Source organism: Chiroxiphia lanceolata, chromosome 5 (assembly GCF_009829145.1).
Source record: "Chiroxiphia lanceolata isolate bChiLan1 chromosome 5, bChiLan1.pri, whole genome shotgun sequence".
Taxonomy (NCBI): Eukaryota; Metazoa; Chordata; class Aves; order Passeriformes; family Pipridae; genus Chiroxiphia; species Chiroxiphia lanceolata.
Genome location: NC_045641.1, coordinates 68,733,685 through 68,745,965, shown reverse-complemented (window position 1 = coordinate 68,745,965; position 12,281 = coordinate 68,733,685). Strand labels below are relative to the sequence as shown.

The window sequence follows — 12,281 nt, the reverse complement described above, 5'->3', positions numbered from 1 at the left end:
AGTCCAAATAGCCTTAAGAAGAATTATTTCTGAGCTGAGCTTACCACTCCCTGGTAATTTTTTCCCCATCTCAAATCCCACATCAGAAGAATTTCAGGCTGTGACAGATAGATATAGATTATATATAGATATAAATATATAGATTAACACATTTACAATTATCAGTCATTATTATTCAAACACTGTTGTCACTGTTACGCACATGTAATATGGTTCTGCAGAATGGGGACATTATTTTATTGAATTATAGATGGGGAAAAGGCATAAAGAATACAGGTAATGCACATATTTGAAATAGCAATATAAACAGAAACAGAAAAATGTTCAAGTCAAAGTCACATGAAAAATTAGACTAATCTTCAGATGCATTCTAGACTTGTATGTACAGCATTTTTACGCTAAAAGTAGAAATACAAACTCCAGAGATGAAGCACATCTCAAGAATACAAAATAAATAAACAAAGATGAATGGCAAGAAAAGAAAGAGAACAAACACTCGAATCTTCTTCCAGAACGATGAGAAATTTTGATATGTAAGAACCATGGTAGAAGATGCCTAATTTATGACAAGAACTCATTTATTTCCAAACAGAATCTCAAATAATAAAGTCTTGTGCCTGGGAGTGAATGCAAAGCATTTTAACTTTTATCACTCCTTTTGTGGAGTTGAACAATTCCTCTACAAGAGAGACCTCTAAGCAGGACAGTGTTTCAACAATCCCAGTGAAGAAATCCAACTCACTGAGAACGTGTGCTTGGTGGGAACATCACAGTTATTTATCCAGAAGGAAATTTTTCAGCAACTTCTAACCCAAGGTTTCTTGAGAATGAGGAATAGATAGATGGGTTGGGTTTCAGACTCTGCAGCAGTGTCTTCCTAATGGTCAGGATCTGCAGGAGGAAAGCAGTCAAACTGTCATGCAAAAAGCTGTAGTAAATATCAAGAGAAAAGCATTAAGCTCCACACTGGATACAAAATTATGGATTACAACTAAGTAGTGGAATATATCCCTGTCCATGGCAGGGAGGTCGGAACTATATGATCTTTAGGGTCCCTTCTAACCCAGGGCATTCTACAGTTCTATGATTCTATGAAAGATGCACCATTATTTCACTTTCTTTTCAAGAGCATTACTATTAATTGAATGACACCAAGGACCATCAGTGGTTTTTTTTCCTGCTGGAAATTTCTCCTTCATCAATTTGTTTGCATAACCAAATATCCTAGAGAAAAACAAGCATTGTTTCCACTCCTACAGTCCTTGCAAATTAGATTTTTACGGTAGATTTTCTTTTTCTCTCCAGAAAAATAGGTCAGTTCCCCTGCAGTAACACACACAATCCGAGGCTCTGAATGAGCTCATGGAATGCAACTGCCCCTTTGAGTTGGGCATCTGCACAAGGCACCGACCACTTCAACTGGTCAAATGACTATTTGCAAGGCACAGATTTCCCCCGACTTCAGAGCTGAAGTGAAGCCTAAATACTTAAGCCTTTTTCTACTTCCAATCTCTCTCTCTCTGAAAATATGGACCATAAATATCCTCTCCCAGGAGATTAGTCCTGGAACCTTATTGGGCTTAAAGTTACGTTCAAACAATGTCCTAATAAAAACAGTGGCTATTGAATAGTAAATAAAGTGTGTTCCAAGGACATCAGATCATGATTACAATGACTTCCATTTTTGTAGAACTTCCAAACTAAGTGTTTCTTTCTCTACGTATTGGAAAATAAAAAGACTTGGTATACAAGAGTACGTTAAATAGCTGGAAATATAAATGTAAAAAATAACAGAAGATTGCTTAAGAACAGTGGTTAAAAACAGAAAAGTTATTCCCAGGCAGCCTCTGTAAGACAAAATAGAAAAGAAAGAAGAAGGAAAAAGGGATTTTTCAAAGCTTCAACTTAGTGGGATCAAAGAAATTGGTTTAAACAGGGTCTGAAAGGGAACAAGGAATATTCTGAGCACAACTGCACACCTAACCCACACTACTTCACACAAACACCTGCCTTAAATCAAGTCACCTTAAATTGGTCACGACTGAACAGCGTCTTTTTTCAGAACAAAATGTGAAAATGCTTCCCTTCCTAAGACAGCTCTGAAAGGGAGACAGAGCCCTACAAATATTGATCATCCACATTCTGAGTCCTGCAGAGTGGGAACCACATAGCCACCTCACTCCTTGTCTCAGGTTGCCCTGTCATTTTTTTGCACATGCCCCAACTTTCAAAGTTTTCCACAGTTTTGACAAAGCCTGGAGGTGACTTACATGAAAAAAAAAAAAATTAAGAATAAAAGATTTTGAGCTGAATCTGTGTGAAATAAAATAAACATTTCTCCCCACTCTGAAATAAAAAAGGCACAGTCTCCATCAAAAGAGCTCTCTATGTGTTAATCTGCAGTGAAGCCTCAGTGCCAGAGCTGGCACCCTTTGAAGTTAAAGGAAAAGCTCCTGCTGTCTTTATGATGCCAGATTCCTGACTGAATTGAAAAATAACAAAGTAATAGGCTTTCTAAGCTCCCAGTAGCTCTCAGAAGATCACTGTCTAGCTCCAGTGATCATAGGAGATGCCAAGGGGACTGGGTTATGTGCCTCACACTGGCTGAGCTGACAACCAGAGCTGCCTAGAAGGGCTCCTGATTTTATTGTGAGTGATCTCAGAATGAACCACAGCCAGGACAGAATGGCAGATTTGAGTAGAAGAACAGAGATCCACATCTCAAAATAAAATACTTGTCTTTTCTTTTGACGTCACCAATTCCACTTTTCCTATTTTTTTTTTCCTACTGATTCATGTTAGCTAGAATCAAAATTGAATTTTACGGCAGTTTTTCACGGTATTTTCATACTTTTCTTCTTTCTTTTCTCCTCCTGAAGGTAGAGGGAGAGAAAAAAATGGAAATTTGGAAAAAGAAAGGGACTTTAATAGAGATATAAATTAAAGTTTGAATCAATATTTTTTTTCAGTTGATGTTAAATTAACAGAATTTGATGTTTTCATATAAAACATAAAAAATATGAATGCGGCATTTTGATACTCTTTGATTATATATTTTCTACTGCAGGAACTCCTTGATTAAGAATTTTCAGCCAACTTAAAGGCACGAGTATTAGAAGCCCCTGCAATCTGGCATCCTGAGCCATAATCTTTTGGAGTAGCAGAGAGAGATCTGTTTTGAGCAGCAGAGCATCCACGGTATAACATAGTAGCGTATGTAATACAAGCTAGGATAACACAGGGTAAGAGATTAATATTCTGCATCATACTGTGCTCTGTTATTTTTATCCTGCTGTTTCTTTCACTCACCATCTCATGACTCACACCCTCCCCACACTGGAATTTCCATCTCAGTCTCGTGGCTCACTGGTGTGTTACGGAAGACGATGCCGTGGAAAAGCCATCTGGAGAACACCGCTACTGCCAGGGCTCCAGGTCGCTCTTAAAAACAGACAGACACAACAACATTTACTGATTTATCACATAACTCCTCTGAATATTGCGATCTCTTTAGCAAACCGCCTTCACTAGCTGTGAGGGTTGAAGTTCTCCATGTTTTTACAGCTTTAGTGATGGTGCTGGATGCACGTCCAAGTCACCGTCCCACGGAAAGCTGACGCTGCACAAGCCTTTAGAAAAATTACAGGACTCATCCTGTGAGGTGATAAAAGGGCTCTTGTGAGGCAGGTGAATGTAATCCAATATCTGTAAAGGAGCTGTTCCGTACACATTTCTCAGTTAACTTTTATCACCTCAGGGACATGGTCCTTGATGCCCCACTAGACAGACCTTCAGTGCTTCCTGAGGCCAAGCCACAGTTACTTGATGTGGGCTGGGAAGGCCAGGTCAGAAGAGGAGTTAGATGTATAAATCCTTACTAATTGCAAATATAGCTACTCTGATCCAAAATGTAGAACATCTAAATCCCAGTTCAGTTTGCTGCTGTAGAATCCTGCAGTCGTGGTTTCTAACAGACTCGGTTTCCCAAGTGCCTAGACTCTGGCCTCTGTTTAAATCCAGAGATAATATCACTAGTTATGAACCTAAATTCTACCATATCCCAGAAATCAGGGTGATCACAAGAAGCGTAATTGTTTTTTCTTACCTCCTAGATGAGTGTTAAGAGCCCCTGCTCAAGAATCGCAATTCCCTCTTTTATCTGTATCTGAACTTTCATCTCTACCTTCCTGAGGGCTGTTTCTAACTAGTCACAAGCCAAGATCACAGAAAGTTCACTCTTTATATAAACAAGTAAACATTCCCTAGGCTAGAGGGAGAGTACTTCAATCAGCATTTGGACATCCTATCATCCTTCAAAAAAATATTCCTACCAGAAAATAGCTAGTCAATCTCAGGTTAGAAAGTCATGTTTTCTCCTCTTTTGCCCTGACACTTTGAAAAATGAACTCCACTGAAAGGAGTCAAAGAAGCCTTGTCCACAGAATATTACCAAAAAAGGCATTAGTGTGGGGAAAGGGGAATAAAATCCAAATTCAGGTACAGTAGCAAGATTCCTCTCATGTAGGTACTGAAGCAATGAGCTCTCCAAGGACCTTAGTGTATATCCAGCCAAAGCAACCTTCCATTTTGCTGAGATAGATGGGAGTCAGCTTGGTTTTGGAGCAAGTTTAGCACAAGGATCAGTCTTGCTCCATTGTGTTATTCCAGCTTTCACAAGAAAACATACCAAAGGATGTCAAACAGCCCTTTATCACAAGCTTTTAGATCCACTGGCCTCCTGCTTTCCTGCTCTGTCAAATCTGGCTCTACAGGTGACACTGGAAAACATAAAGCCTGCTTTATTTCCATGAATGTTTTGTTCTCCAGATTTGCCTTGGGGCAGACTTCCTACCCTGTCACCTCAACTCAAGTCCTTCACATGGATTTCTGATGGTGACTCAGGACAGTCCAGGAGTCTTTTGTTGGTGAAAAAGCCTAATCCAGCAGAGACACTTTGTCTCTCTGACACTGGCTCAAGTCACCCGTCACATCTTCTGCCCTCTCTTCTTGTCCATTCCCAACATAACTGGCTGCCTGGAGGGGTGCAGATGTGCATGACAGAGAAGGAAGGCTGAAGGCTTGCACATCCATGCCACATTCAAATGTCAGGTCTCCCCTGAATCCAAAGGGCAGAAGCTTCCCTCAGTCCACCCTCAATCCAGAAACGTGACATCAACTCAACAGTCATGTCCTTCCTCTCAGACAATTCCCCCAGCTGGAGGATGACCAATGCAAGGACCCGAGGAGAGCCTGAGGAGGATGTGATTAGTGACCTGAAATGAAGCCTGTGCAAACTGCAGTAGAAGCTTCCACTAAAATCTCTTCCACTGGAGTCAGCACCTCAGGACAACAAATGCTGCTGCAGTTTGAAAGACGATTACCGAGAAAAAAAAATTAGAAAAAAAAAAAGCTATAGGGAATTGGAGCAGCCGGAGAAAATCTTGTTAGGGCAGCAGTGTCCTGCTGTGAGCTTTCTGTTCAATAGACAGGCTCCTTGGTACTACTGAGTGAAACAAGTTTTTGCTAACTATGAGCAGTCCTTTAGAGTGATGTTTGTCCTGAGCTGCAGTTTCTTGTCCTGAACCTTTCTTGGTCTGCTGCTGTTCTAAGTGGACTGTGTGAATTAGGTGGAACTCTTACAATATTTTACTTTGTAGCTCTGTCTTATCACCTGAGAGGCACAAAAAGCCAGGAAAAGACACGCAGTATCTCTGAGGATGGTACTCTCTTTTCAGTGATGCCCTGGGACAAGATGAGGAGCAATGGCCAGGAACTAATGCACAAGAAGTTCCACCTCAACACGAGGAAGAACTTCTTTACACTGAGGCTGGCAGAGCACTGGAACAGCTGCCCAGGGAGGGCATGGGGTCTCCCTCTCTGGAGACATTCCAAACCCACCTGGGCACGTTCCTGTGTCACCTGCTCCAGGTGACGCTGCCTTGGCAGGGGGATTGGACTAGATCATCTCCAGAGGTCCTTTCCAACCCTAAAAATTTAGTGATTCTGTGAAAGCAATTGCTCAGAACAGTTGGGAAACCACTTGTAAAGAGCAGCTTTCCATTCACAGGAGGTTGGTCTCTGCAATTCCTTCCACTCGTCCCCTCGAAATGAGGAAAGGAAGATGCAGGAGCACTTTTGTACTTTACTGGAATGCAGGATAGAGAAAGCAAGGGACTTTCTCCATGAAATATTTTCTTTGGAGGATGCTAGGTCCTCTGAAGATACATTTTTCATGGAAATATTCCTGATTCAATTGAGAGTTCTCTGGGAAGGCTTTCCTCAGTCAGATGGGAGAGAGGATCTTTACTACCTCTAGCAGACAGTAATGTGCAGTTCCTACAAGCTGGAGCAGGCTTGGAACACCTCTTTGGGACAGCTGTGTGTGGCTGTTGGGTCACAAGTGCACTGTAGGCTAAAAGCCCATATCCTGGATGGTGATTGTACAATCTTCTTCTTGACCAGCCTAAGCATGTTGCTAAATAAATGCAAAGAATGGTCTCACTCAATGTAACATCACAAGGTAACAGTGAACACTATCAAATGTGCAGTGGAAGATCACAACAGAGAAATGAAAAGACAGGATTTCTGTGTCTCGCCACATTTCCAGATGCAGGAACCAGGAGACTGAATGAAGCTTGGCCTACACTGTTTTTTGATACACATTAGGCACTGGATGGGAGTGCTTGGGGGGGGGGAAGAGTGTAACAATAGAAATCCAACCTTCAGCAGAAAATCCCTTGGAATTTTAAAGGGCCAAGTTGGCAGCTTTCAGAGGAGGAACTCAAACCTGAGTGTCTAATGTTGATTCACACTGATGAGGTGTCCTGTCCTCCTCTCATTTCACATGAAAAATCGTATGGTTAGAGGTTATGGAGAAAGGAAAACCAATTACTGCATGGGAATACAGTCTGCAGTGAACTTCAGTGTGGGTTGTAAAGGACTTTGGTCAACTGGCTGTCAAATAGAGCAGCCCACAGGTTTTTTCTCACTACACTGAGCCTTCAGGAGGTTTCATCCATCTCTGGTACCCTGGGACATCAAGACCAACCCACTTCCTCACTCTGATCCATCAGGGAAGCTCTGCTTCTACAACTGTTGCTGTGTGTCCATCCCATCTCCTAGTTTGTATATTTACATCCTTTTGTCATTGTTAAACTACAAAGCCATGTGTGTACTGTTCTCTTCTGAATTCATCCCATCTTAATCCTATGCCTGGGAAGTTTCATCCTTATCTGCTGGAGGATTTCCCATACTCATTTTAAACAAGATTTTTAATATGGATTCTGAAAAAAAAAATAAAATTAGTATAATTTTCTATTAGTGAACCTCAGAAGAAGAGGTTGGGACCTAGAAGGTAAACTGAATACTATAATGTATATAATCACTACAATTTCCAGGGAGCAATGATCAAATCACGTAACATCTCTACACTGCATTCCTTGTAACTGCATCTTCATGGCAGATGAGTGTCTATCATTGGATATAAAAATCATCTAGCACTGAAAACAACAGAGAAGGATGTTAGTTCCTCACTCAGTGCATCACTGGAAAGCATTTAAAATTACTGATGCAAGATTAAAGCCTTAAAAATAAAACTGCATCATTCAAGAACAAGAATTTTGCCTTGAACATGAAGTGTCACCAGCTTTAAGACTAGTACTATTTTTGGAACAAGAATTAATAGGAAAGGAATCTGCAAAACCCAAACAATCACTACTTAAAATTTCTGTGTGTCAGATATTTCTCCATCTTACTTATAATTTCTGTCCTAAGACGAAAGGTTCACAGTTTGTTTTTTCAAGACACAACAATTTTTCTACTTTCTAGTATTAACTGATTTATGCAACTTTTATAGTTCTTCTGTCCATGAATTAATTAGTTGCCAATCTCACTGTGTTTTAAGTAAGATCAGCACCAGATGGAGACCAGATTTGCTTATTAAAGGGTTTTATCGAAAAAGTAATTCAGCAAATATACGTCTGAAATCCAGCATTGATACTAAAAAGTCTGCCAACCTTTCCTAAGAAACTGCCTAATGCTGTGGTACCTGGGTTCAGTTTTATTGACAGAGAACAGTATCCTCCCCTTGAACTGTGCTGTGTAAAATGTCTAAACTGAGCACTGAGCTCAGTTCTGACCCCCGTGAAGCCAGTGACACAACGGCCAAGTGTCTTCCACTGCCTCGGGACTGTGACTATTGTTTTTAAGACAAGCACTTGGCAATTACCTAACCTGCACCCTTTGACTGCCAGGGTAAGGGCTCGATTAGCTCTTTCCTCTCCATACATGCAGGTTAATTACATCAGATACTTTCAGCACTATGAGAGCAATCATGAGGCATTTTTTTTCCTTCGTTCTTGCTCTGCACAGGCTCTGTAAGTGCAGACTTTTTCTCCGTGAACTGGGAGTGTAGACCAGGAGCACCTTCACATCAGAAAAATACAGGGTTTACTGAAACAATACCAACTCCTTTAATATAAAGTAGCATCAGGTCAGGTTTGCCTGTCAGCAAAGGCAAATTGAGTCTGGCAAGGCAGTGTTGAGCCTGACTGTGTAACTTCCCCAGGTGCTGTTGAAGCCTGTAGGAGGTGTTGCTCTGACTCATGGAGGCTGTCAGAACTAACGGGACAGCTTGATAAGACAGTCTTGCTAAAAACTCTGGTGATTGTACAGAGAACCAGGCCATTCACAAATTGAAAAGGAGAAAAAGATGTTTCAGTAGAGTCCCACCACCAAGGTGCACGGTTTTACTTTCACTGCAACAGCTGAACATCTCAGAAATAAGATCACTACACTCAGATTGAGTAATGGACACAGTCAGTGCTCAGTGGAGTCCTAAATCATTCACTGTGTTAAAGCATTCACAGCCTAGCTTGGCCTGCTATGAGCCACAGAAACAACTAGATCAATGCAGCTAGATCCCAGCAGGTCATAACCTCCTTGTTCATGTTCAAAGGACAGTGAATGCATCAGTCATTTCACAGAATGGGTCCCAAAATGGGCTGGAAGGGAACTTAAAAATCATCTCATTCCAACCCCCTGCCATGAGCAGGGACACCTTCCACTATCCCAGGTTGCTCAGAGCCCCATCCAACCTGGCCTTCAACACTTCCAGGGATGGGGCAGCCACAGCTTTTCTGGGTAACCTGTGCCAGGGCCTCACCACCCTCACAGGGAAGAATTTCTTCCCAATATCCAATCTAACCTATTCTCTGTCAGGTTGAAGCCATTGCCCCTTGTCCTGTTACTCCAGGCCCTTGTGAAAAGTCCCTCTTCATCTTTCTTGTGGGCTCCCTTCAGAAACTGGAAAGGATTTGTTCCTGCAAAGTCTGTACCTGCTTAAAGGCTGAATGTCCACTGTCAGGGAGTGACACACTTGGTGAAATCACGGGAGAAGACCAGGCCTGGGTCCCTGGTAATCTTGTTTCAATGAATATTTACATTTTTTTGGAAAGGTAGAAATGAGAAAGAGCAGCCTGCAAATGCTCAATTTTTTTACAGTAGTTGGGATAAAAGGAATTTTGACATCCTTCAAAGAAAGAGGAAAAAGCCAGAACAACACAGAGCAAACTGGCCAGTAAAACTTTCAGCTGCTTAATTTATAAGAAAAAATCCTCACATGTATTACAGCGACCTAAATGTCTGTATATGTTTTGAAAAATGGCTTGAGCACCCCACGGGTATTTATAGATATGCTGTTTAGAAAGAAGCTAGCCCAAATTTAAATCTGAATCAACCTGACACTTAGCACAGTGAATATTCAAGAGATCTGGCTGCCACCACTTCGGGTCAGTGCTCTAATTCTAACTGTGAAAAATCACCAATGTAGTCTCATTACCTGCAAAGTGAAGGCTTGTGTCCACTGTGCAAGGTGCAGTCAAAGCTACAAAGGTAACAGGGTGAATGTGGAGAAGAGGGTGAAGCTGAAAACATCATGTCATCTTTAATCAGTGCATCAGCCCATTCTGGGATCCAGCTTTAGGTCCTCAAGTTCAAAACAGAGAAGGCTTACAGGAGATGTGGGAATGATCTAGGGCCTTGATAAACTGAAAGCTGTTGGAAAGACTGAACTATTTTCCTTACAAAGAATACAAATAAGAAGAATCTAGTCAAAATATATGCTATATAGAGCGTGGTAAATCAGATAAACTGGGACTTTTTGTTCTCTGAAAAAAAAGCGATAAAAAGGCCAGGGACAGTGATATAAAAGGCAGAAAATTTATAAACAGGAAAAGAAATTACTTTTTTACACAAAACAGAATTAATGGAACTTAGTGAAACAGGTAATCATACAAAACCTAACTGAATTCCAAAGGGAGAGGATACTTAAGGGAATATCCAGATTATAAACTACAGACAAAAACCCCCATGGAATAGATTGTTATTCCATCTATCTTTTCAAATACTTAATTCTAATCTGGCATGCTGTGATGCTATACAAGGTCTTTACACATGAGTCCATCACTTGTAACCCCTCAGGTAAGTTTTCTTAAGGTAAATCCAAAAGTCTCATTTGCCTTAAATTTCTCCCATCTTCTGCAGCTCTGTTTTCCCCAGATGAGGCATTATCTACTGACAGTGACCCCTTGACTTATATAATGCCCTGTGGTGCCTTTCTAAAGAGCATAGAAACAGACTGAACCATAATTTAGGCTCCAAGCTGGTAGTGAATAATAATTGCCTCATTCCCATCCTTTTCCAGAATGATTTTTGTCACTAATTCAGAACATGGCTCAGATCAACTTCTGCTCAATCCAGCCAGCAGTGGGAAAGTTTATTGAAAATGGCAGTAGTGCTGTTTGATCCTCTGCCTGCTGAAGCCAGATACAAAATTTCCATTTAATTCTAGAGTAGAACAGGTCTTCAGAGTCCAAACACATTTTGAATTGAGAAAGGGTGGAGCAGGAATCTCTCTGGCCCAGGTTCCGTTCATAGAATCACAGAATGGTTTGGGCTGGAAAGGACCTTAAAAATCATCTCATTCCAACCCCACTGCCATGGGCAGGGACACCTTCCACCAGATCAAGTTGCTCAGAGCCTCATCCAACCTGGCCTTGAACACTTCCAGGGATGGAGCAGCCACAGTTTCTCTGGGAAATCTGTGCCAGGGCCTCACCACCCTCACAGGGAGGAATTTCTTCCTGATATCCAGTCTAAACCTACTCTCTGTCAGTCTGAAGCCACTGCCCCTTGTCCTGTCACTCCAGGCCCTTGAAAATAGTCTCTCTCCCTCTTCCTTGTGAGCTCCCTTCAGAAACTGGAAGGCTCCAGTTAGGTCACCTCAAAGCCTTCTCTTCTCCAGGCTGAACAATCCCAACTCTCTCAACCTTTCCTCACAGCAGAGCTGCTCCATCCCTCTGATGGTTCCTCCTCTGGACTCACTCCAGCAGCTCCATGTCCTTGCTGTGATGGACCCCCAGAGCTGGAGGCAGCACTGCAGGGGGGTCTCACCAGACTGGAGCTTACAGCTTCAGAAAAACTCTATCTCCAATGTGTGGTCTTTCCCCTCAATTATTTGGGGATTTGCCTTTCCTTTTTTTTTCTTTTCTGTTTTCTTTTTTCTTTCTTTTTCTTTTCTGGAAAATATGCTTTTGTAAAATATTCCTTGCTTTAGCCTGTGTGCTTATAGCATTATCTTAAAAAGCCACTAGGCAGATGGTTCCCAAATGTGAGTTAATAACTTGTAGGTAGCTTTTGGGGAAGCTTTTTGAAATCCCTTCATGCAAAATGATTTCACAAACTGCCTGCATGCCATTCTTTGGCTATTTGGGCAGACTATTTCAAAATGGCCAGGAGAAAAATGGCAGATTATTTTTTATTTGTTTTGCAGCAGACTGTTATGTTTATTTTGCAGTGGTAAAAGAATATAAAGGGAAAACGAACACAAAGCTTCCCCTGAAGACTCTTCTAGACCCTGGAAGTCCTGACTGGCTTCAAGGTGAGCATGTTTGGGCCTCTGCCCCTCTTTTGCAGCCCTTCTACAGCATTTCTTTCAAAATAAGGTTGATTTTTACAGAGTAGCACAGGCTGAGTATTCAACAATCATGAGTGAGACTTCACGGCATCACACGATTAATTTAAAAATCAGATTTCAAATATGGGGCTCTTGCTGTTCACCACCAGTCTGCTAAAAATACTGTATGTTTTGCATGGTTTAAAGTAAAAAGTATTGATAGTGTCTGGTCAGGCAAGCATCACTAGATTTTAACAGATTTCATCACCCTCTTTTAACAGATTTCACCACCATTTTTGAACAGATTTCACAAAAAATCCATCACCAC

At 41.4% G+C, this 12,281-nt stretch overlaps 1 protein-coding gene across 5 annotated transcripts in view; it reads right to left on the bottom strand.

Annotated features, from left to right (window-relative positions):
* Window positions 1-213: 213 nt before the first annotated feature.
* The window catches only part of LOC116787317 (potassium voltage-gated channel subfamily A member 5-like), a 29,180-nt gene continuing 17,112 nt past the window's right edge, over window positions 214-12,281 (bottom strand). For 4 of the 5 annotated variants that reach the window (XR_004357244.1, XM_032688824.1, XM_032688825.1 and 1 more), the window contains 2 exons: window positions 3,310-3,441; window positions 214-891 (listed from right to left, as the gene is read on the bottom strand). The gene's annotated coding sequence lies outside the window, so the exon portion shown is untranslated. Of the gene's footprint in view, window positions 892-3,309; window positions 3,442-7,070; window positions 7,284-12,281 lie in introns of those variants that run through there. The other variant, XM_032688826.1, reaches the window with a different exon arrangement.